The 22787-nt window shown below is 37.3% G+C and overlaps 1 protein-coding gene across 8 annotated transcripts in view; it reads right to left on the bottom strand.

The window, feature by feature from the left end:
• The window catches only part of DGKB (diacylglycerol kinase beta), a 675344-nt gene extending 655627 nt beyond the window's left edge, over positions 1-19717 (bottom strand). The window contains exon 1 of one of the 8 annotated variants that reach the window (XM_070264567.1): positions 19367-19717. The gene's annotated coding sequence lies outside the window, so the exon portion shown is untranslated. Of the gene's footprint in view, positions 1-18838; positions 19345-19366 lie in introns of those variants that run through there. The other 7 variants (XM_023639309.2, XM_070264566.1, XM_070264568.1 and 4 more) reach the window with 7 other exon arrangements.
• Positions 19718-22787: the final 3070 nt, after the last annotated feature.

Consider the following 22787-nt stretch of genomic DNA (forward strand, 5'->3'; position numbering starts at 1 on the left):
GAATAGAATTCACATTAGATGCAGAGAAAGCATTTGACAAGATCCAACATCCATTTATGCTAAAAACTCCCAATAAAATGGGTGGATAAGAAAAGTACCTCAACATAATAAAGGCCATATATGACAAACCCATAGCTAACATCATACTTAATGGTGAAAAACTGAAAGCTATCCCTCTGAAAACAGGAACAAGATAAGAGTGCCCATTCTTGGCTCTCTTGTTCAACATAGTACTGGAGGTTTTGGCCAGAGCAATTAGGCAAGAAAAAGAAATAAAAGGGATCCAAACTGGAAAAGAAGAAGTAAAACTCTCACTCTTTGCAAATGACTTGATTCTATACATAGAAACCCTAAGGAAGCCACCAGAAAGCTATTAGAAATAATCAACAACTAAATCAAAGTCTCAGGGTACAAAATCAACTTACAAAAATAGTTGCATTTCTATATACTAACAATGAACTAGCAGAAAGAGAAGACAAGAATACAATCTCAACAAAAATAATAAAATATCTAGAAATAAATTTAGCCAAGGAGGTGAATGATACATACACTGAAAACTACAAGATGTTATTGAAAGAAATTGAAGAAGACAAAGAAATGGAAAGATATTCCATGCTTATGGGTTGGAAGAATAAACATAGTTAAAATGCCCATATTAGCTAAAGCAATCTACAGATTCAATGCAATCCCAATGACACTCTTCACGGAAATAGAACAAAGAATCCTAAAATGTATACAGAACAACAAAAGACATAGAACAGCCAAAGCAATACTGAGATAAAAGAATAAAGCTGGAGGCATCACAATCTCTGTCTTCAAAATATACTACAAAGCTATCATAATCAAAGCAGCATGATACTGGCACAATGACTGACACACAGATCAATGGAAGAGAATCGAAAGCCCAGAAATAAAACCACACATCTATGCACAGCTAATCTTCAACAAAGGAGCTACAAACATGCAGTGGAGACAGGAAACTCTCTTCAATAGATGGTATTTGGAAAACTGGACAGCTACGTGCAAAAGAATGAAAGTAGACCATTATCTTACACCATACACAAAAATAAACTCAAAATGGATTAAAAACTTGAATGTAAGACCTGAAACCATAAAACTTCCAGCAGAAAATATAGGCCGTACACTCTTTGACATCAGTCCTAGCATCATCTTTTCAAACACTGTGTCTACTCAGGCAAGGGGAACAAAAGAAAAAATAAACAAATGGGAGTACATCAGACTAAAAAGCTTCTGCAAGGCAAAGAAAACCATGAACAAAACAAAAAGATGACCCACCAACTGGCAGAAAATAATTGCAAATAATCTACCTAATATAGGGGGTTATTTTCCAAAATATATAAAGAACTCACACAACTCAATAACAAAAAGACAAAGAGCCAGATCAAAAAATGGGCAGAGTTGGGCTGGCTTGGTGGTGTAGCAGTTAAGTTCACATGTGCTCCGCCCGGGGTTCGCCAGTTCATATCCTGGGCGCAGACTTATGCAACGCTTATCAAGTCATGCAGTTGCAGGCATCCCATACATAAAATAGAGGAAGATGGGCACAGATGTTACCTCAAGGCCACTCTTGCTTAGCAAAAAGTGGAGGATTGGCAGTGAATGTTACCTCAGGGCTAATCTTCCCCATAAAATAGGGCTGAGGAGGGGCCAGCCCAGTGGCGTGATGATGAAGTTGGCACACTCTGCTTTGGTGGCCCAGGGTTCACAGGTTCTGATCCTCAGCACAGACATAGCACCACTCAATGATCCATGCTGTGGTGACATCCCACATAAAATAGAGGAAGACTGGAGCAGATGTTAGCTCAGCAACAATATTCCTCAAGCAAAAAGAGGAAGATTGGCAACAGATGTTAGCTCAGGCTCAAACGTCCTCACAAAAAAAAAAAATGGGCAGATGATATCGACAGACATTTTTCCAAACAAGACATACAGATGGTCAACAGGCACATGAAAAGATGTTCAATGTCATTAATTATTAGGGGAATGCAAATCAAAACTACAACGAAATATCATTTGACATCTATCTGAATGGCTATAATTAACAGGATGAGAAATAATAAGTGTTGCAGAGGATGCAGAGAAAAGGGAGCCCTCATGCACTGCTGGTAGGAATGCAAACTGATGCAGCCACTATGTAAAATAGTATGGAGATTTCTCAAAAAGTTAAAAATATGAATACCATACAATTCAACTATCCCACTAGTGGATATTTATCCAAAGAACATGAAATAAACAATGCAAAGCCATCTATGCATGCCTATATTCATTGCAGCACTATTCACAATAGCTAAGATGTGGAAGAAACCCAAGTGCCCATCAACTGTTGAATGTTTAAAGAAGATATTTTACATAGATAGATAGATAGATAGATAGATAGATAGATGTACATATATATACACAATGGCACAATAGAATACTACTCAGCCATAAAAAAGACAAAATCATCCCATTTGCAACAACATAGATGGACCTCAAGGGTATTATGTTAAGCGAATAAGCCAGACAGAGAAAGACAGATACCGTATTATTTCTCCCATATGTGGAAGATGACAAATACATGGGTAAAGAGAACAGATTAGTGGTTACCAGAAGGGAAGTGGTTAGGGGGATGGGCGAAAGGAGTAAAGGGGCACATATATATGGTGACCGACAAACAGTAGACTATTGGTGATGAGCATGATACAGTCTATACGGAAACTGATATATAATATGTACACCGAAAATTACACAATGTTATAAACCAGTATGACCTAAATTAAATAAATAAATATTAAAACAGAAAAAAAACTTCAACAAAACATAGATAATGTTATCTACATATCCCCACCTCCCTTAAATCATCAATTGAGTTCAGTGCTCTAAGGTTAAAGATACAACAGCTTTGCGTCACAACTCCTCTTTAAACTCATACATACCCACTCCAATCTGTACCGACTTCTTTCTGCCTCCAAGTTTTCCTTGCAATAACATCTTTTTACAAGCTTTTCTACTTTCACTTTGTTACCTAGTTAATACCAACTTATCCTTCAGACCTTAGTTTATAAGCACTTCTTCATAAAGCCTTTCAAACCCTCCTGACTAGGTCAAATAATAGTGTAACATTTGGACCATTCATTTCAGGCACGATTTCCAATTTGTTTGTATTGTTATTTGATTTATTTTTCTCTCCACTTCAACACCAACAAGTCACACTTTAATGGGCTTCAGTCAGATTTTTGCCCCCTAGCTCCACTGAAACTGCCCTTTTCAAAGTCAACAAAGACCTATCTTTCCCAATCCTGTAGTGCATCTGCAGTCATCTTGCTTGTCCTCTAGTAACAACTGACACATTTCAACAGCCCTTCCTTATTGAAACACTTTGTTATTTGGCATCCAGGGAAGTAAGCACATTCTTCCGGCTTTTTCCTGCTGCTCCTTCTCCCTCATCTTTGCAGATTCCTCCACCTCGTCTCTACCCCCACAAAATGTTGGTTTACCCCACAGCTCACCACTGGAACTTCTTCTCTGTCTACACCCAATACCTAGGTGATCTCTCTAGGCATGTATTCAGGTCTATATACAAAATCTCTCATTTTTGACTCCAACAAATTCCCTTAATTTTAGCCTCGTAGTGAACTGCCTACTTAACATCACCTCTTGGATATGTTAAAGCCATTTCAAATGTAAGATGTCATCACAGAATAATGAGAAATATTTAAAAAATAAATCTAATATAGTACACTGTTTAAAATAGCACCCATTCTCCATCACTTTCTTTCCTCTTGCCCAACTTATTTTTCTTCATGGCACTTACATGTAAAATTATACTACATATTAATTGTCACTTTTTATCTTCTCCAAGAAAATGTAAGTTTTTGTACTATTTTTACACTGCATTTCCAATGCCTAGAACAGAACCTGGCACCAAGTAGACGCTCAAAATATTTTTGTTAAGTTGAATAATAGATCATTAACACCAATCACCCTCACTAAACTGTAAAGTCACTGAGGACAGGGACTATTTATGTGTTTGAGTAGCATTGTTTTCTAAGTGTTTGGCAAATGGTAGTCATTAAATGCTTTTGACTGCTTGAATAAATAGAAATAATATTAGAGTAGCACAGTCTTACCAATGACAAAGGTGGACAGAGTAGCAACGATGAGTGAAACTATCGAAAATGGAAAATGTTGAAAAGAGGCTGAAGACGTTTCAAACTTGGCTATATGTAGATAATGTTTGAGCCCTCTTATTTAAATATTGAAATTGGGAAGTATAAGTAAATAACGGCTGATAACTGTAATGTTTACTGGTCTCTCCAAATTTTTCTAAAAATGATTTTTAAAACATTTAACAAAACTATACAGCTTGCACCCTGGTGGGTATGATATGGAGGATGAACACCATGCAATTGCGGGAGCCAGGAAGTGTTGATGTTATGCAAGAAGTGGCAATGAATCTGTCACCCACTCCAGCAAAAATCTTTTTTACCATCATTGACTCTAAGCTGGTCAGAACAAAAAAGCTGGTTCAGGTTCTAGAACTGGCAAGAATTAGGACCATGACTCAGCTACACTTGGCTTTCACTTTGACTTACAATTATACTAGCAAATAATCCTTGCAAAGAATAAACATAGGATTAAGAAAGCAAGTGAATAGATGCCCCCTGAGGCTTTGTTTTATTTCACACAAGGGCATAGCCAAATTTCACTACTACCAGAATCCCAGGCAGAGGGAGGAGTCCTCCCAGTCAGCACAGTGCAGGGCGTGGGGGGATTTTGGTCTTTTATAACCATCTGGGTGGGGGGCCATGTCAGCACTAAAAGGCCAGCCCTCTTCATTTTAGTGGCATCCTTGCTGCACCACAGATGTATACTTCTGCATTCTCTTTCTTATGCTTCATCAGGCCAATCAGAGTTTCAGGGCAGCAGGCTTGATTACGGCTCACCACAAACCCTACATGGAAAATCGCCTCCAGCCCCGAAGTAGACAGGAGAGGAAGCTCATCTCAAAATCAGTACTCAGTTTAAGAAACTTTTAATTTTCTCAGTTTAAGAATTGCATGTCAGCTAACAGAGAATGAACGTTCCTTGGGTAGTAACAGGCCACCAATATTTTGCTCATGATATAAGAAAGAATAAGCCTTCGTAGGAACCAATTAATAGTTTAAACTTCATCTCTTGGCAATCTAAAGTAGAAAGTGAAAGGAAAGGAGTTCTAAAATAAGAACATAAAATCCCACCCCCAACCTACAAAAACAAAAACTGGATTGAGTGGAATCTGGACGACATACGACAGACGCAGACTTGCCCTCCATTATCTTCATCTCGGCCCTATCGAGAAAGTCATTTCTCAAAACTGAAAATTTTCATTTTTTTTTCCTGTTTGGCCTGGAATAAATATCATACAGAAATACATTCACCTCTTTTAGTGATGTCAAAAACCAATTTAAAAAAGGGAAAAAATCAAACATAAATGTATTAAAAATATATCAGCTTATTGGAATTTACCTAATCATAAAATCTAACAGTTTCCCAGTCTGAAAGTCTTCTCTTTTCACACAGATTTCCTTGTGATGTTATACTTTTTAAAATCCCATGAATAACAATTAATGAGGGCACATATTATATCATGTTCTGAACAAAATGACTGAGTATACTTTTTTTTAGGTCACAGCTAACCTTATTTATATTCCTTAGGTAAAATTACATAGAAAAGAAACATTAAAAATTCAAAAGCTATTGCCAGGACAACCTCATTCTGTGATTTCTGAACTACACGTAAGTGAAAAATGCACACTTGCAAAGTAGACTAGTGTACTGCTATGGATAAATCCGCATAAACAAAATAAGGTTTGATATAAATCACGTTTCCCCCCTAAAAATGCCTTCATTTATCTCATTAATTGATATCTGCTTCTATGGAGAGAATGGGGGGAGGATAGGAATACAGGAAAGCAAGAGTCTGAACAAATAACCACGCTCATGAATTACACCTGGAAATCATGATAAAAACCTTTTATAAGCATTTTTTTACACTTCTTATAACAAGTATTTGATGTGGCTGAGAAAAATATTTTCTTTCTGTTGTCATTGGCACATCATCATTTAAATGAGACTCTGGGAAAGTGTCACAGCACTGGGGGAAACAGATTGGGTCATTGTCTATGCTCTTCACATGTGTGACCTCTTAGCCTTCTGTTTACTTCCTCAAAGTCTTTATGCTTGTTCTTGTCAAATACTGAAAATAACCCTGATCCTTCCACTTCTTTATATCCAGGTTCACAATTGCATGCCAATAATCAATTCAAAGAATGTGTCACAAATGAAACAAAGGCCTAAATCTAACTTAAACTGCTAATACTGGAGAAATAAAGCTCTAATCATTACACTTGGTCAAATTAGGAATAATCTCATTCTCTCAAAACAGAGTAATTGAATATTATCTCCAGAATGAAGAAATATATTTATTACCGTTATGTACCAAAGAGAAAACACATGCTAAAGGACAGGCGCTTGTTAAGAATCAGCACAAACCATGCTGAAAAATGGACAGAGAAGAGGTAAGAAAACAGTGGATTTCAGAGAAGGAAGAAGATGGTCACTTACCTCTCTAACAGAGGAGACTGAAGGATAAAATCATTGTTGGCCCAGGGGTGCTTTATGAGACGGTTTATTACCCCCAATCAAGAAAGAGGCATTTTCAATGTTCACTTATTTATTCAGCATTTTGTTAGCTACCTGTTTCATACTAGGTACTGTTCTAAGCACTGAGAAAATAAAGAACTGGAGACACGATGGGAGTGCAAGTAAGGTGAGAAAGGAGCGCTGACAGAAAAGGTATTTTAAGCAGCTTAATGTCACAGAAACACTAGATTGGAAGAGAATAGAGTGGCAATAGACATTCTGGAAGAGATAAAGAGGGAACGTGTCATGATGCTTTGTCAAAAAGCAAGGGTACAGCCAATGTGGGGGCAGTGGGGAGAAGGGTTAAAATAATTGTGGATATTAATAATTTTTCAATTAAAATCCAAATTTAATTAAAACATTTAAATGCCAATACACAAAATAAAAATAAATGACACAAAGAGGAAGAGGTTAAAGATACTCAAGTCTTTTCTTTCTTAAGGAAATATGAAGTACATGTGTGGCAGGGCTTTATAAGAGGCTGCTGTAGACAATGGAAGGGAAAATAAAACATGGGCACTTAGAAGAATTACCAGGGTCAGACTGAGATGGGAGATCACAAATTTATTATGACACCAGTTTTCATGGTTTTGTGATTTTCAATAGCATACAATACTGCAAGAGAAAAAGCAAAGCCAGATTGCTCCATTGAGAAAGGGTAAGGATCTTGCCAGGTGTAAAACGGAAGGAAATGGGTACAAAGAAATGAGGATTGGGGTAAAAGAGTAAAGTTACATACTAGGTAAGGAGAAAGTGAATGAGAAAAAAGTCACTGGAATTAAACAAGGTGTGTCAAGGTGTTGGAGACTGGTGGGATGTAGAGAGAGCAAGGTGATTAGTGTTTCGTAATTCATAACTTCAGAGAGGAGAAGTTCCAGGTACTATCAAGATCCAGAACAGAGTCATTGGCCACTAGTTATCATGGAATGGAGTGGAATGTCAATGAAGGTAAGGTGGTTAAGGAATTTCTGTAGTGTATTAACTGATTGTCAACCTATATATTTTAATTAATCATAATGATGACAGGAGATATAGATAAAGGAAAATTGTCATCCAAATTTATAAATCTGAAGGAGTAATAAAGATGATGATAGATGATACTGAGGGGGTAGGTGATAACAGTATAAAAGGCAAAGCAAAATAAAATAGTACATCTTGGATGACCTCTATGTTTTCTATGCCACATCCCAAGCAGATGAAGGCAGTCACACATTGAGGAAAATTGTTATCATAAATTCATGACCATCTACTCAAATTGTGCCCCCAGTATTGCCCAGATCCTGGTAGATAACTCTGGTCAATAACTTCTCCAACCATGTCCCAAAACTTCAAACTTTCTCTGCTTCACTCAAATTCTACTAAGAAAATCTAAATTCCAGAAATATTCTCCACTTAGCACTACAAAACCTACACACTTATTCCAAATTCTCCTTTCTTTCCTTCTTCCCCTCTGCTTTATAGAGGAGGTTACCCCTGGTCAAGGTCAACTCATACTCCATATGTCTTTGAATCTATTCAATTCCACATTCTGAAGTATCCATCAAGCATATATATATATGTTTTTTTTTTGTTGTTTTTTTTTTGCTGTGGATGATTTGCCCTGAGCTAACATCCATTGCCAATCCTTCTCTGTTTGCTTGAGGAAGATTCACCCTGAGCTAACATCTGTGCCAATTTTTCTCTATTTTCTATGTGGGTCACTGCCACAGCATGGCCACCAACAAGTGGTGTAGGTCCACACTCAGGTCGCCAAAGTGGAGCATGCAGAACTTAACCACTAGGCCATGGGCCTGCCCCTCTCTTCTATATTTTTAACCACTTCAACTTCTCATAGATATTTAAATATGCTCAAAAATCTCCCATCTTAGAAAAGTAAAAGCTCCTTCAAACTTTTATTATTCTGCAGAAACAGCTCTTTTTTCAAACATTCATAGACAAACTTTTTGAATAGTCATTCTGTCTCCATTTCCTGAACTCCCACCCACTCCTCAAAACATTTTTACCTGGGTTTCACCCCAATCACTTAAGCAATGCATCGTTAGCTAAGATCACCAATGATCTCCTTGTGTTCAAATCCAGCGACTATTTTTCATCCCTCATCTCAGTTAACCTCTTAGCAACATTGAGCAGTGATAATTACTTTGTCTTTCTTATAGGATGTTTTTCCCTGGTCTTTGGAATACCACAGAAGTCTGTTATTGTTTTCCTTCTCTGAGACAAGTAATTTTCATTCTTTACAATCCCATCTACTCCAATTTACTCTAAAACTATGAGAATTAATCAGTGTTTCTTCCTAAAATGCCTAAAATCTTCTTTCTCCCTCTACATTCTTTTCCCAGGGATTCTTATCTACTCTAAAGGAATCAATTACTATCTGTACCACCAAAGTTATATATCTCTTTCCCAGCTTGCTGCTCTCATCTCTTTATTCATGTAGCCAACTATTCACTTAAGAGTTACACTCGGATGAATGAAAAGAGTACTGGTTTTCACATGAGAGTAAAAGAATAATGATCTCTAGCTATATCTTAGTAAGTGCTTTTATTGTCCTTTTTTGGTAAATTCCTACTTTCTCTCAAGACTCAACTCAAATTCTAAATTATCTGTGATTAATTTCTTAGTCTCCTACTCTCCTCATCCCCTGGAACGACCTAGATACTACCCACGTACTACTTCTATCACTGCACAGAGCCCACGGTGTTAGAGTTTCTACATCTATGTGTCATCCCCCAATCCCTAGTTTAGTCAGGGCCAGGTTCTAGGCATAATGTTCTTCCCAGAACTAACTTACTACTCTGGTGTATAGTAGATACTCAAAAAGTTTTAATCGAATGCCAATAGACCAGTAAATTGTGCTCTGGGCTTTTCAAAGAGATATAAATAGACGCTCCCAGAAGGAGGGATTCTGTGATTTAATAAGGTCAGGGAAGTTTGGACTAAATCCTGCTCAGAGATTCCAACACACTCTTGCATCTGAAGAACTATAAGAAGTCCTTAAAATAGAAAACTATTTAACTTGGTTTAATGTTTAGATAAGGAAAACTTTCTTTCCCTTTTCTTCTTTTTTTCTCTCTTTTTTTAATGTAACTTTCAGGTATATAGCATTATAATTTGACATCTGTATTCACTACAAAGTGATCACTACCACACCATCCATCACTTTTTCTTCTTTTTTTTATTTTTTTAAGATTGGCCCTGAGCTAACATCTGTTGCTGCCAATCTTTTTTTCTTTTTATCTTCTTCTCCCCAAAGCTCTCCAGTTCATAATTGTATATTCTAGTTGTAGGTCCTTCTAGTTGTGGCATGTGGGACACCACCTCAGCATGGCTTGATAAGTGGTGACATGTCGGAGCCCAGGATCCGAACCTGTGAAACCCTGGGCCACAGAAGCGGAGTGAGCGAACTTAACCACTTGGCCACGGGGCTGGCCCACCCCTTTTCTTCCTTTAACACACATATTAGAATTCCTCAAACAAGTTTTTCCTTATATCTTAACACAGTTTGGATTTTTACTTATTAGGATCACAAAACATATATTAAAGAAACAGAGGGTCTGCACCTACTCTTCATCCTGGATGTTCTCCAATGTTAAGATACGGGTGCTAATTCCTTCAATATAACTTTGAAATTTCTTAGAGGAGAAGAAATTTTGATCAATACAGTACTGCCATACTATTGATATACACATCAAATTGAGCAAATTCTTATTGTTTTCTTTTTTGTATAAATTATTAATTTCAAGAATTAAAGAACATTTCCTAACCAAAAAAAGAGCAATATTGTTAAAGCCACATTGAAACTAACGCTTTGCTTTGTTTTTCTGAGAGTGCTCCTATAAACATAATATAGTTGTCTAAACACCAAATGTACCACCAAGCAGTTACACAGGTAACTTGAATGATAGAAGCATTAACAGCTCCCAAAAAAATTTCCACTGGAAGCCCAAAAACCTTACCACTTCACTTTCACAGTGCATTGTCTAGTAGAGTTTGGATGACGTACATTTAAAACCAGGGACCTGAGGCCAGCCCAGTGGTGGAGTGGTTAAGTTCTTGTGCTCCACTTTGGTGGCCCGGGGTTCACAGTTTGGTATCCTGGACATGGACCTAGCACCACTCGTCAAGCCACACTGTGGCAACATCCCACATAAACCAGAGGAAGATTGGCAACAGATGTTAGCTCAGGGTCAATCTTCCTCAGAAAACAACAAAAACAAAAATACCAGGGACCCGAAACAAAACAATAGTCCTCCCCTGAAAGGCTTTTATGCCACGCTTTCTTCAATGTGTGACAGGGAAGGTAACTCTATTTGCCAAATAGGAAGTTCTGACATACGGTGTGGCAAATAACATTACGTAACAATAAAGCACCCATCCTGGTAATCAGGACACTTATTATGAACAATAGGATAGCGAAGTGACTCATCAGCTTGTGTGCTTTTTCTCGATTCTAGTAATTTGGGACAAGTGTGGGGAAGTTACAAGTTGTTTATGCACAGCCCCAAATGACAGTCAAGAGAAGTTACTAAGCAACATTAAGTCCTTGCATTTTTCTAATCTTTAAAAGCTGCCACAAGCTAAATAATCCCATAATATAAAGGAAAAGGGAAAAGTAATGTGGGAGTCATGTTTCTAACTAAATGAAAATGTTTTGCTCAATAATTCCAAAATTCTGATTCACCGTGAGTTCGTTTGTCTTGGTTTTAAGGATTACTTCAGGTGTATAATCCTCTTCTCCTCACTGTCAACACAGGAAACCTGTTCTATCATGAAGAAAAGCATGGCGGAGGGGGGTAGTAGAGGGAAGAGGTCCTTATGAGTCTTGAAACCAATTTATTCCCTAGTAAATAGAACCTCAGTTCTCTCTATTTCAGCTCTTTGTCTCTTTCATAGCACTGATTACAACAACAAGCATAAGTCACGTACTTCCCTCCTCATTTAGGTGTGTTTGTTTCTGTCTTTCTCTTTCACTGAAGTATCTTTAGTACTGTAGGAACTTGCCCATTCTTTTACTCTTCCTCCCCTGAGCCTGGCACAGTGCCTGACACAGAATAACCCATCAATGACTGAAAGGTGAAATAGAATACAGGACCATGGTGTTAGTACTTCCATTTCTTAAGGTGATAGTTTTAATAACTATGTCTATTTATGTGAACCCTAAATTTCCCAGAAGTAGCCAAGTGTTACTTATAATCTGTAAAATACATGCTAGGAAAGGCAGGCAAGCGAGAATTCCCCCGCCCTTATTTCTTTTCATTAAGGAACCAATGAAGGGATTCCTTGGTCAAAAGCCCAGGAAAAAACATTTCCTTACATTCTCTGCCTCAGCAAAACAAGTTGCAGAATAAACTACAGACTCATCTTTTGTGCTTTCTGTTTTCAGGTCAAGGATCCTGTACGGCTGTTCTACAGCACCTCTCTTTCTTCCTCCTTTCCAGTTCATGTAACTCAAAAGGAGTCCATGTAGCTAGTAAGAGATTTCCTCATATAAGAGGTCACATTTCCCCAGTCTGCTTAGGTATAAATAGCAGAATAGTCGAGAAAGATGAAAACAGGATATCATTTTGTATATTAAATGGATGATAGCTCTGACTACGTTTTAAGGATGCCAGAGAAGGAAAAATGAAAGACCTCAAGGGGAAGGGAATTAAAATGTCTGAGGGTTGATGGTGTGACAGCCACTCTCCTGAGGGTGTTTACATGTGTTACCTAATTCATCTTTGTTAGCAATTACCTTTGTTCTTTTGTAATTCAATAAAAACTTTTGGGGAAAAATAATAAACAAAGAGGACCCTGTAAGAAGGTGTTTACAATAACATTTAATAGATGTTAAGAGTCTTATAGATATTTCTACTAATATAAAACTAAAACAAAAACTGTTTTCAGATGTAGATTTTATTTAGAACATTTTCATTGCTATTGATACTTTACTCTTTACCCAAAACAATATCCCAAGTAAGTAGGAAATAATAAACAGCTAATATTTTTGAGCCTTTATGATGTGCCTTCTGTTCTAAGTCCCTTACATACATGATTAAATCACGTAATTCTATGAAGTGGATATCATTTTCATTATCCCTGTTTTACAAAAAGAAATATAAAGCATAGAATTTAAGTTACTTGCTCGAGGTCAACCAAGTAGTAGAGATGTGAGGCTGAGCAATTTGAATGTAAAGGTTAAGTTTTAACCTCTATATCACACTGCTTAAGAAAGGAATGAGGAAATTCAGATGAGTATCTTTGCATATTGAGAAATTATACATGGAGTCCATTTCTCCACAGCTTCATCCACAATTCCATCATCATGAATAATTAAAACATGATATAAGCTGAGATTGTTTACAGGAAAAAAAATTATAAAGAAAGGCCCAGCTACCTCACTGGGGTAGCCTCTCTGAGATTACTCTGTTGATGGAACTCCAAAAAGATTTTAGAGAGCTATCACTCTTCTCATCCATCCATTCTCATCTAAACCAATTCATATGGATTAGAAACAGAATCAGGGCCAGCCCAGTGGCCGAGGGGTTAAGTTTATAGGCTCTGCTTCCGAGGCCCAGGGTTTCGCCAGTTTGTATCCTGGGTGGGGACATGGCACTGCTCATCAGGCCACACTGAGGCGCCGCCCCACATAGCACAACCAGGGGCACTCGCAGCTAGAGTATACAACTATGTACTGGGGGGCTTTGGGGAGAAGAAGAAAGAAGAAGAAGAAGAAGAAAGAAGATTGGCAACAGTTGTTAGCTCAGGTGCCAATCTTTAAAAAAAAAGAAGGAATTAAATCAAATTATTTAACTCAAGATGATACTTTTAATAAAAATGTTGTATTTGGAAGGAAATATTTGTATTCTCACATATCATGTTCATCCAGTTCACATTATTATAATATTTAAATACTTAACGAAATGTATAAAATCATTAATAAGTAAAATCCAAATTATCCCATAAACTAAAAATGCTTCCTTGGGGGAGGAGGGCAGGCTCATTTTCCCACCATTATCCATTTCTTCAACTTTCTCCAGTGGTAGTCAAGCTTCCAATGTCTGCTTGCAGACATGACTCGATATTTGTCAGCTATGACTGAACCAGAATCTTCTCAGGATTTTTTCTCAAAGGAAATAAGAGTTGAAGAAACAATTCTAAGAAGCACCACTTCACAACTACACTCTATTGTCCCACAAGAGCAAAATATCTTTGATGAACCATTTATTCTAATATCTATTTTTTCCCCTCTAAAGATATATTAATATCAGAAATCAGGTATCACTAAAACTTTCAATGTTATGACCTGGAAATAAATATGCTATCTGTCATATTCCAAAATACTGTCTCCTATATTATAAGTATGTAATACCACAGGAGTTGGTAAATGGCTTTTGAGTAATTTTGTAATAATTATGAGTTCTACTTCTTGAAATATACTATCTGCCTCAGACCCTGTAACTTGCATTTGAAAGACCATTCTCTAGTCTTTCGGGGGTGAAGGCTGTGGAAGTGAACTGTGTATCTCTTCAGGGAACTGACTTAGAGCTTTGAAGTCAGTTTATAAAAGAAGTGTTTCTTGAGCGCCAATATTGTATCATACACTATGCTCAGCACTAAAAGTCCAAAGATAAATAAGGCTTGGATTCCTTTCTTGAAAAAATATTATTTCAACCCTCTGTGGTATATTAGATAATAAAGGCAAGCACAGGTTTCAGCGGAACCATAGAGAAGAACAGTGGAGCCAGTGGTAAAACCCAAATAGAATGCCCGAAGCTCGTGATGCTGGATAGAAGCTTAAGGGATAAAGATCATCATCAGGTGAAACACTAATGGAGTGAGGGCAGAGGAATCTGGGTGTCAAGAAAGAAATTACAGGCAGAGATAAAGAAGGTGAAAAAATAGCATGAAGTATAGAGGGTTATAATAAGCCAGTGATAGTTAATAGCGGACTTGGAGCCTTTTGGTTAAAAGTATGGCCTCTAGAGCCAGACTGTCAAGTTCATACTCCAGTTTTGTTCCTATTAATTTCTAACGATGGGTGAGACATTTAATCCTCTGTGCCTCAGTTTGCTCTTTTATCAAATGAGAATGAGGATGATAATAGAATTGTCCCATAAGGGTATTGTCAAGATTAAATGTGCAAGATGCTTATACAAGCAACTGGAATGTAGTAAGCACTCAATAAAAGTTCTTGTCGTTATTTTTAAACTACAAGGGGAAGACAGCCAAAGCACTACATTCAAAAATCAGCGCTTAAAACTAACTCTGTTCCCAGCCTTGACCTGTAGTGTCACAAATGACGAGAGACAAGAGAAAGAATCAGGCCTGCCAATGTGAACGTCTTTGCAAAGCTCCATCACCATATATATACATATATATCTGACAACAGCTCAGTAGCATCAACTTTCCTTATAGAGCATACACATCTATAATCTGATTTTGAACGTAACAGCTTTTGTGCTCCTTGAGCTGTAGTACTTGGCATATTGCCAATAAAAAATAACTGAGTCAAGGACACTGTGTTTCAAACTTACAATAAAATACAGGTTTCCTGTTAAAAGGCAAATCCTTCATTTCAAATTGTTGACTCAGATAATACTTAAAAAAAGAATTTCAGCTGTTTAAATTTAGCATGCTGAGAAAAGACCAATCTTAAAATATTGTTTGGCTTTACGCCCGCATTTTCATTTTATTCCTTGTTAGTGTTTGTCTTCTGTCGTAAGACAAGTGACAGTAATCATGTTGTTCTCCTTAACACATTAGATTTTACCTAAATGACCCATTTTGTTTTTATCTTTAGCAGTTAAAGATGGCCCTTCATTTTCTGGCAAATTTTCAGAAAATTATTACGCAAGAACCAGTGACATTCCCATGCCCTGTTTTACCTCTTCAGTCATCATCTGGCCTTTCACTCCTACTTTCCTTTGAATCATCATATTTTTACTCTTAAAAAAAAAAAAACCATGTAAAGGAGATTATCTGAAGACAGGCCTAATTTAATTTTTATAATCAGACCTTACATCTATTTAAAGAGATGACTGAGTCTGTGCTTTATCTGTAACCTTAAAGATCTCCACCCCACACACAGTCTAAAGAGTTTGTTTTTGATAGTCCCTCAGGGCATAGAATCTGAACAAATTCTCATACCAGCCTCCCACCATGTGATCCCTTATTTTTCTTCCATCTCTCTTGGTTTTGGGATCTTCTAACTTCTCTCCTCTCATATTAACTTCATCATCTTTCTTCCTGGAAAAGATGTCCCCAGCTTCATTTCCATGGTTCATGAAGCCAGAACAGAATACTGAAATTGGAATAGGTGCATATGTCAAGTTTGGATTTGGGGTCAATTTAGGTTCCAATTTACGTAGATCCAATCTCGGGTATTAGTAGAGCAGAGAGTTCTCTCCTGACTGATATAATTTCTCAAGCACTCTCAATGGACTCTACCGTAAAACTATAAGCTCACTCCACTTGCTCCATGGTAGAGTACCATTTTAATAAAACTACCTGGCAAAGTGATTAAGAGTTAGAGCCAGTCACACCTGGGGGCTAAGTCTAGCCCATCATTTACTAAATATATTGCTTTAGGCAATTTGCTTATTACCTCTAGGACTGAGTTTCTTCTAAATGGGAGAGAATGCCATCTCCCTCCTGTAGCTGTTATCCCATAAGCAAGAAGACAAAGTGCTTCACCTAGTACCTGCCATTAGTGTACTCCCAATAACTGAGACCGACTCATGCATTGTGCAGTAAGTAAATCATACACGCAAATAATCCAAGGAGCTATCAAGGAGTTGAACCTACTTCATAGTCAATACCTAAGGGTGAATAAGTACCTGGGATTCTTACATGAGGTCAGATTTTGTGTTGGTGTTTTACAAGATGGAGAAAATGCCAAAAATGGGAGAGAGCTAATAGGAAAAATTTTACCTGAAGCTTCCTCCACACAAGTGCTCCTAGGCTATAGGCATTCGTCTTAAGAGAATTTTGCAACACTATCTTGCATATATAAGTACAGTTCTGTTCCTGAGGCTAGCCAGGAGGAGAAGCATCCAGGAAAGGATCTTCTTTAAATGTCATTTCAAGCCTATGTACCAACATGGTAGCCATTATTAGTAAGCAGAATTAGATTGAGGGACCAGCAGCTATCCTTATCTGGCTACAACTCTTCCTTCTTTCAACAGTGTGCAAGGAAAAGCATGAGTCATAGGATGCTTGTCTAGTTCAGACACCGTCCCAGTAAACCTTACCAATAGTTTAAACCTTAAAATGAGGTTTTATTTCAAAACTCGTTTGAAAATCTTCTCAGACATAACACAAGGTTCATTTACCAGTAGGACAACCAAAGTATGAAGTAAAGGCATTCCCAAAACTCAGCTTCCTCTACTTACGTTCCTACCTTTAAAGAAATTCTGACAAATTTCCATTCAGTCCAAACTCCTATCAATTCCAATCAGGCTCTCAGCCTGATTTTTCTTCTCTTTAGCTAAATACTTGAGGTTCAAGTATGATCTATTCTAGAGTATCAGGGGACTGCTTGAAAACTCGCTCCAACCATGTTCTTTTAGTTTTTGTATAGATGTTTCTGTTTCTTTTTTATTGCTGTCTAAAATGTTTAGCCACTCTCATACATGCACTATCATAACAAATATATACCCTGGATTATATTTTACTCAGTGATTTACGAAGTCATACACAGAGTTTTTGTACTGAGAAATTATGTGTGTGTGGAATGGGTTACCTCTAACAAATCTGGTATATCAATAATGACAAAAATATTCTATCTGGAGATCCCTGAGATGAGTAGGCAAAGCAATTCAAATTACATTCAGGATGTTTTCTTTTTAATAAAATAATGAAGATTAGATGGATTAGAGAAAGAGTAAAACAATTTAAACCTGGAACAATTGGATAAGAATGATCCTTAGTTTCCTCTTTTCTAAGGACGGAGAATTTCAGAATTACTTTGCATTTCACAATAGTCATTTCATAGTTTTGATATCCCTTTATCCCATAGAATTTATGGCAGCCTATGGAAGGGTCCCCCTTAAAATCCTGGATTCTGTTTTAGGTAAACTCTGTTTCTTCATTAATCTTTCTTGCAGAAAACTATACTAATACAGTCATTTCTCCAACTAAGTCCAATATTTTTGTGTAACATATCCTTTTTTGCTTGAGAGATTTCTCTTTTTTCTTCATTAAAAAAAATCTGATCCGTGTAAAAGAAGACCTGGTTAGAAATACCCCAACATTTTTAGACTAATTATTTCTGATTTCCTTCCTTAAAAAGACCTTTAGTATTGTCCTTGCACTCACATTCACTCAGCCCTTTGCTTTACAATGGGCTGGCCCTTGCTGACCTGTTTTTACCTCCTTTAAAAAGAGTTGGTTAACAGCAATTTGAGCAACCAGTTGAAAAGTCGTTTTTTAAAAGTTTTTTAAGCCTTCATTTTTTTGCCAGTGAACACAGTGCTGCTTGGTTCTGAGCATAAAGCCATCTATGTAAAAACCACCCCACTGAAATCACGAGGAAGGAATGGTTTAGCAAGTGGAGGAGATTATTGTAGTAGTAAGAAGCTGGGGGAATCCTGCCCCGTGCACCCACTAAAGAGTATTTTAACGTTTATCCTATCATCAGTGTTCCCCAGGCTGTTGCCTAGCAGTTCTCTGGAGACCTATTTCATGTTTTATTTTAATTTAATAAAGTACCTCAAAGACTTTTGTTTCGTTTTGTTTGTTTACTTGCTTCTTTATTTTACAGATGAAGTCTAGAATGAAACTTGTAACAATTAACTGGTCATTGGAAAGTCTAAACCAGCCTCTTTCCAAATTTTCTTTCGAAAAGGCAAGCTGTCACCATTAGCAACTTTCAGGAGACCACTCTTGTAATTAAATCAAAACGCGTTTGCCAGTTTTGTTGCCTGAAATCACAATGGACAGGGCGCTTTTTGCATACCTAACCAACGCGCGGTATGCGTCTGCAAATAACTGAGCGTAACGCGACTACACGATAACTAGGACGGGAGTCAGGGAGACAACCGATTTAACATCTCACGGGGAATTCAAAGCTATGCTTTTCTAACTTTCCTCGCCATTTCTTCTCAGCTCCCCTTCCCCCGCACCACATACCCAGAAGCCACTCAAATTGCCAGCCGTGTCGAGTTTAACTTACTGCAGTGTGATGCAGGCGAAGCCTGGGCGCATCTCTGAAGCGAGAGCAACTGCTTTTCCGAAGAGGAACTGGGACTAGCCAGCTATCACGATCCTTTCAATTCACGGGCTCTCCGCTCAGTAAAAAGGTTCCCTCACAGCTCGGCGTCCCCAGAGGAGTGGAGCTTCAAGAACTCTGCTCTCAGCATTTCCTCCTCTCTACTTCCACCCCCTTCCAGAAAAAACAGCCCATTCTAACTAGTGTCTGAAAGATGGAAATCGACTTCCAGTCAACAACACAGGCTGCCTGCAGTCCAACAGTCCCTGACAATTTGCAACTCAAAAACCACGGAGGCTGAAAGATGTAGGTTTCCGGAGCCTGAAAGTCATCTTTGGCATCCCTCTACCCCACCTCTCACTCCTCCCACTTCCCCCTCCTCTACCGCGGCCACCTCCAGTCTCCCACTCAAGCTAGGTATCACAAATGATTATTTTATTATCCATACCAATAAGCATCAGAAGGAAACTGAATTTGTCAGAGATGAAATACCTGTTGTCCATGACTAATGCTCTTCTCTCATCTCTTTGAGTCCTTGATTTATATCAAGACGCGTTGATATTGGAAATCTGTGCTCTGTGCGTGTGTGTGTGTGTGTGTGTGTGTGTGTGTGTGTTGAGGAGGAGGCAATCTGCGCGGCTGCAAGCAACAGCCCTGCCTATCTCTGGCTGCCGCTTCTACAGCTGCTGTTGCTACTATTGCCGTTGGAGCTCAGAAAAATGAGACAGGGAGACAGTGCTTTACAGCTATCTAACTGCTGGACCAGTTATAAGACAAGGGAGGAGACCGTGCAGGTATGAGTTGCTGGGGTTGAGACATTAAGCTTGCTTCACTGCATTTACTACTGTTCAAGATGCATTTCCCCTTCAACAGGAAACCTGATACCTGTCACCCTCCTCCCTTTCACTAACTCTAGTCCTTGATGGGTCATTGTTCGTCAACACCTGCCTAACCCACTTCCAGCAGTTGTAACAGCTGCGCACTTTATTTCTACATTCTAACTTGGTGACCTGGGAGCAGGTGACTGGAGGATGGACGAGGATAAAGTAGAAAGGAAGGGAAAAAGCAGGTGAATATTAAAAGGAAAAGTGTATATATGTGTAATCAATCAGGGCACAGATTAAAATGATAATTTTGAGCCATGTGTATAAAATAATGCATTGGGGTAATAAAAATGTAAGCCAGTAAATAATCATGTCTATTTCATAGAATGTATGCAAAACCAAATAGTTATTAAGGAGTGTGCTTACCAGCTTAAATGAAGGGTATCTTGATTTACATGCCCCTTGGTGGCTCTCAGCTTCCCTGCATAATATCCACTGTGATTTCAATGCATTAATATCTCTGTAAGCTACAAATTCTGGTGAAACCTACTGGTTACTGCTGCTTACGGACCCCCTTTCTGTCCTTATTGGTCGCTCATTCCCCGCCCTGAATTATCTCCAGTATATTCTCACATAAGGTGATATTCAGCGAAATTTAGAAGTTAAAGAAGTTCTCAAACCCCCCAAACACTAGATTACTTCTTAATAACTAAATTTTATTTCTCTAGCAATAGTTTGTCTTCATATTCTTGTTCTGTAATAGATTGGGTAATCCGGAACAACCTCTTCTAAATATACACGCAGATACCACTTAATTGAATAGTTCTACTAATCCACTTTCAGCCTTCAGTTGTCTGAGCTAAAAATAAACTTAATTCCTCTTGATTTTATTTGTAATGCACACCTTTAATTATTTCTGCCCTGCTCTGAGCAATTTGCAGGTTTGCCATATATTTTCCCAGTTGTTAGCGCTAGTGTAATCAGGGTTAAATTGGACAGATGTTAATGCAGAAAGAGGAAAGCCCCTGGAAATATAACAGAGGATCCAGAAGGAGGAAAGGAACCCAAAAGGATTAAATAATACATCTTCTCCTGATCTGTTTATATTAGAAAAACACTGCTTTTAGCTAAAAAAGGCCAGCTAATGTTGAAAGTATTTACAAATTATCTAATAAATACCAATTTACCAAAATCAACTTAACTATAATCATAACAGAAAATACACAGGTTAATATTTTATTTTAAAAATCATACAATGTACTAAATTCAAAGAGTATCCAGAATTTTTTAAATTTCAAAATCCTGATAAAACGTGATACCAAACAGCCACCTATTTTTGCCTCTTCATTTTTAGTCTATTAAATCACTATTATACAACATACTATTAATTATTAATTATTTTAATTAATAAATATTAATTTAAAATTAAAATTAATTTTAAAAATAAATATTAAAAATAAATTTATTTTTATTAATAATATACATATTATTAATTAAAACTCTGAAGAGTAACTTCATATTTCATACGTATCTACAATGCAGTGTAAGGAAGCAGGCAACAGTAGTTTACACCCATTAGAAATACATTTGATACAGAAGGAAAATTTTACCCATCGGTCACATGATTTGAAGCTTATCCTGCCTCTCAATCTCATTCTTTACTAAAACTACCAGATTCTGGAATTCCATAGTTTCACGTTGGATTTTTTTGTTATTATTTCACCTTTACTCTTATTTTGAAATTCAAATATATTTAGGAAGAACATTTACGATTTAAACATTCTTGAGAGAGATAATTTATTAGTTATCTTTATTAGAGATAAGCAGGAGCCTACACAGCCAATCTGGGTAGAGATGGAACAACCAGGAAGTAATGAAATAATTGTAATGAGTATTTAATGCTAATTTCTTTGGCTTTTTCAAAAATTGCGTATTGCATTACTGGGATTTAAAGAAGAGACAGCTTTCTTAAAAAAAATACCACACAATCCCCAAAGTGTGGTAATGGAGGAAGAAGATCTTCAGTTGGAGATTGATGGCTGACCTTTACTCCCTGACTCTTTTAACTCAAGATTTTCCATTTTGTGGGAAAACTTACAAATCACTGCTTTATAACTCTGTGCTCATTTCGCTAAGATGTCCTCTCTGCCCTCCTCACTGGATTTTAGAAACTTCATGAGGATCTTTGTGTAATTAATCAATCTCAAAAAAGAAAAATAGTGGTAGAAAAAGATATTTGTTCTATAAATTCCCATTAATCAACAAAATCAACAATTTATGGGAATATAGAAAGAAATAATATCTTAATTTCCAACTAAATCTCTTTTATCATCAAACATGTACAGTCATGCACCGCTGAATGACATTTCGGTCAATGACAGACAGACAATGGTCCCATAAGATTAGTACCGTATAACCTAAGTGTGTAGGAGGCTATAGCACTTAGGTTTGCGTAAGTACCTTCTATGATGTGCGCACAACGACAAAATAGTCTAACAGCACATTTCTCAGAAAGTATCTCCATCATTAAGCAATGCATGACTGTATTCCCAACTAAATTCTGTAATGTAATTGATACTCATTCATCAGAGAAAAGTCAAAAGATTATAAGCTCTGTAATGGCAGAAGCCATGTTTGTTTAGTTCACTCATGTGTCTCTAGCAACCGTAAAAGTACTTAGAATGTGGTATGTGCACAGTAAGTAGTTTTTTAATAAATAAGCAAACAAGTAAATAAATTAATCTCTGAATACAGGGCAATGGGAAGATAAGTGAACTTGGAATAAGGATGTTTAAATTCTTGAAGTCCTTACTCTGCTGCTAAATAACTGGGGCACTTTAGAGAAATTACTTACTTCTGGTGGTCTGGTCTCGAAGTATCCTTTCATGTCTATCACTCACAGACTCCACAAAGCTGTGTAATAAATGTCTGACCCCAATACCCCTCCAAAACAGTTTTCTATTATACAAATTCAATCAATATAATTACCAAGAATCACATTTCCTCAGCATTTTGCAAACCAGTAACATCAGGACCTATTAATCTCTAAGAAACATACAGTTTCCCCCACTTTTGACCTCCAAATCTGT

Source organism: Equus caballus, chromosome 4 (assembly GCF_041296265.1).
Source record: "Equus caballus isolate H_3958 breed thoroughbred chromosome 4, TB-T2T, whole genome shotgun sequence".
Lineage (NCBI taxonomy): Eukaryota > Metazoa > Chordata > Mammalia > Perissodactyla > Equidae > Equus > Equus caballus.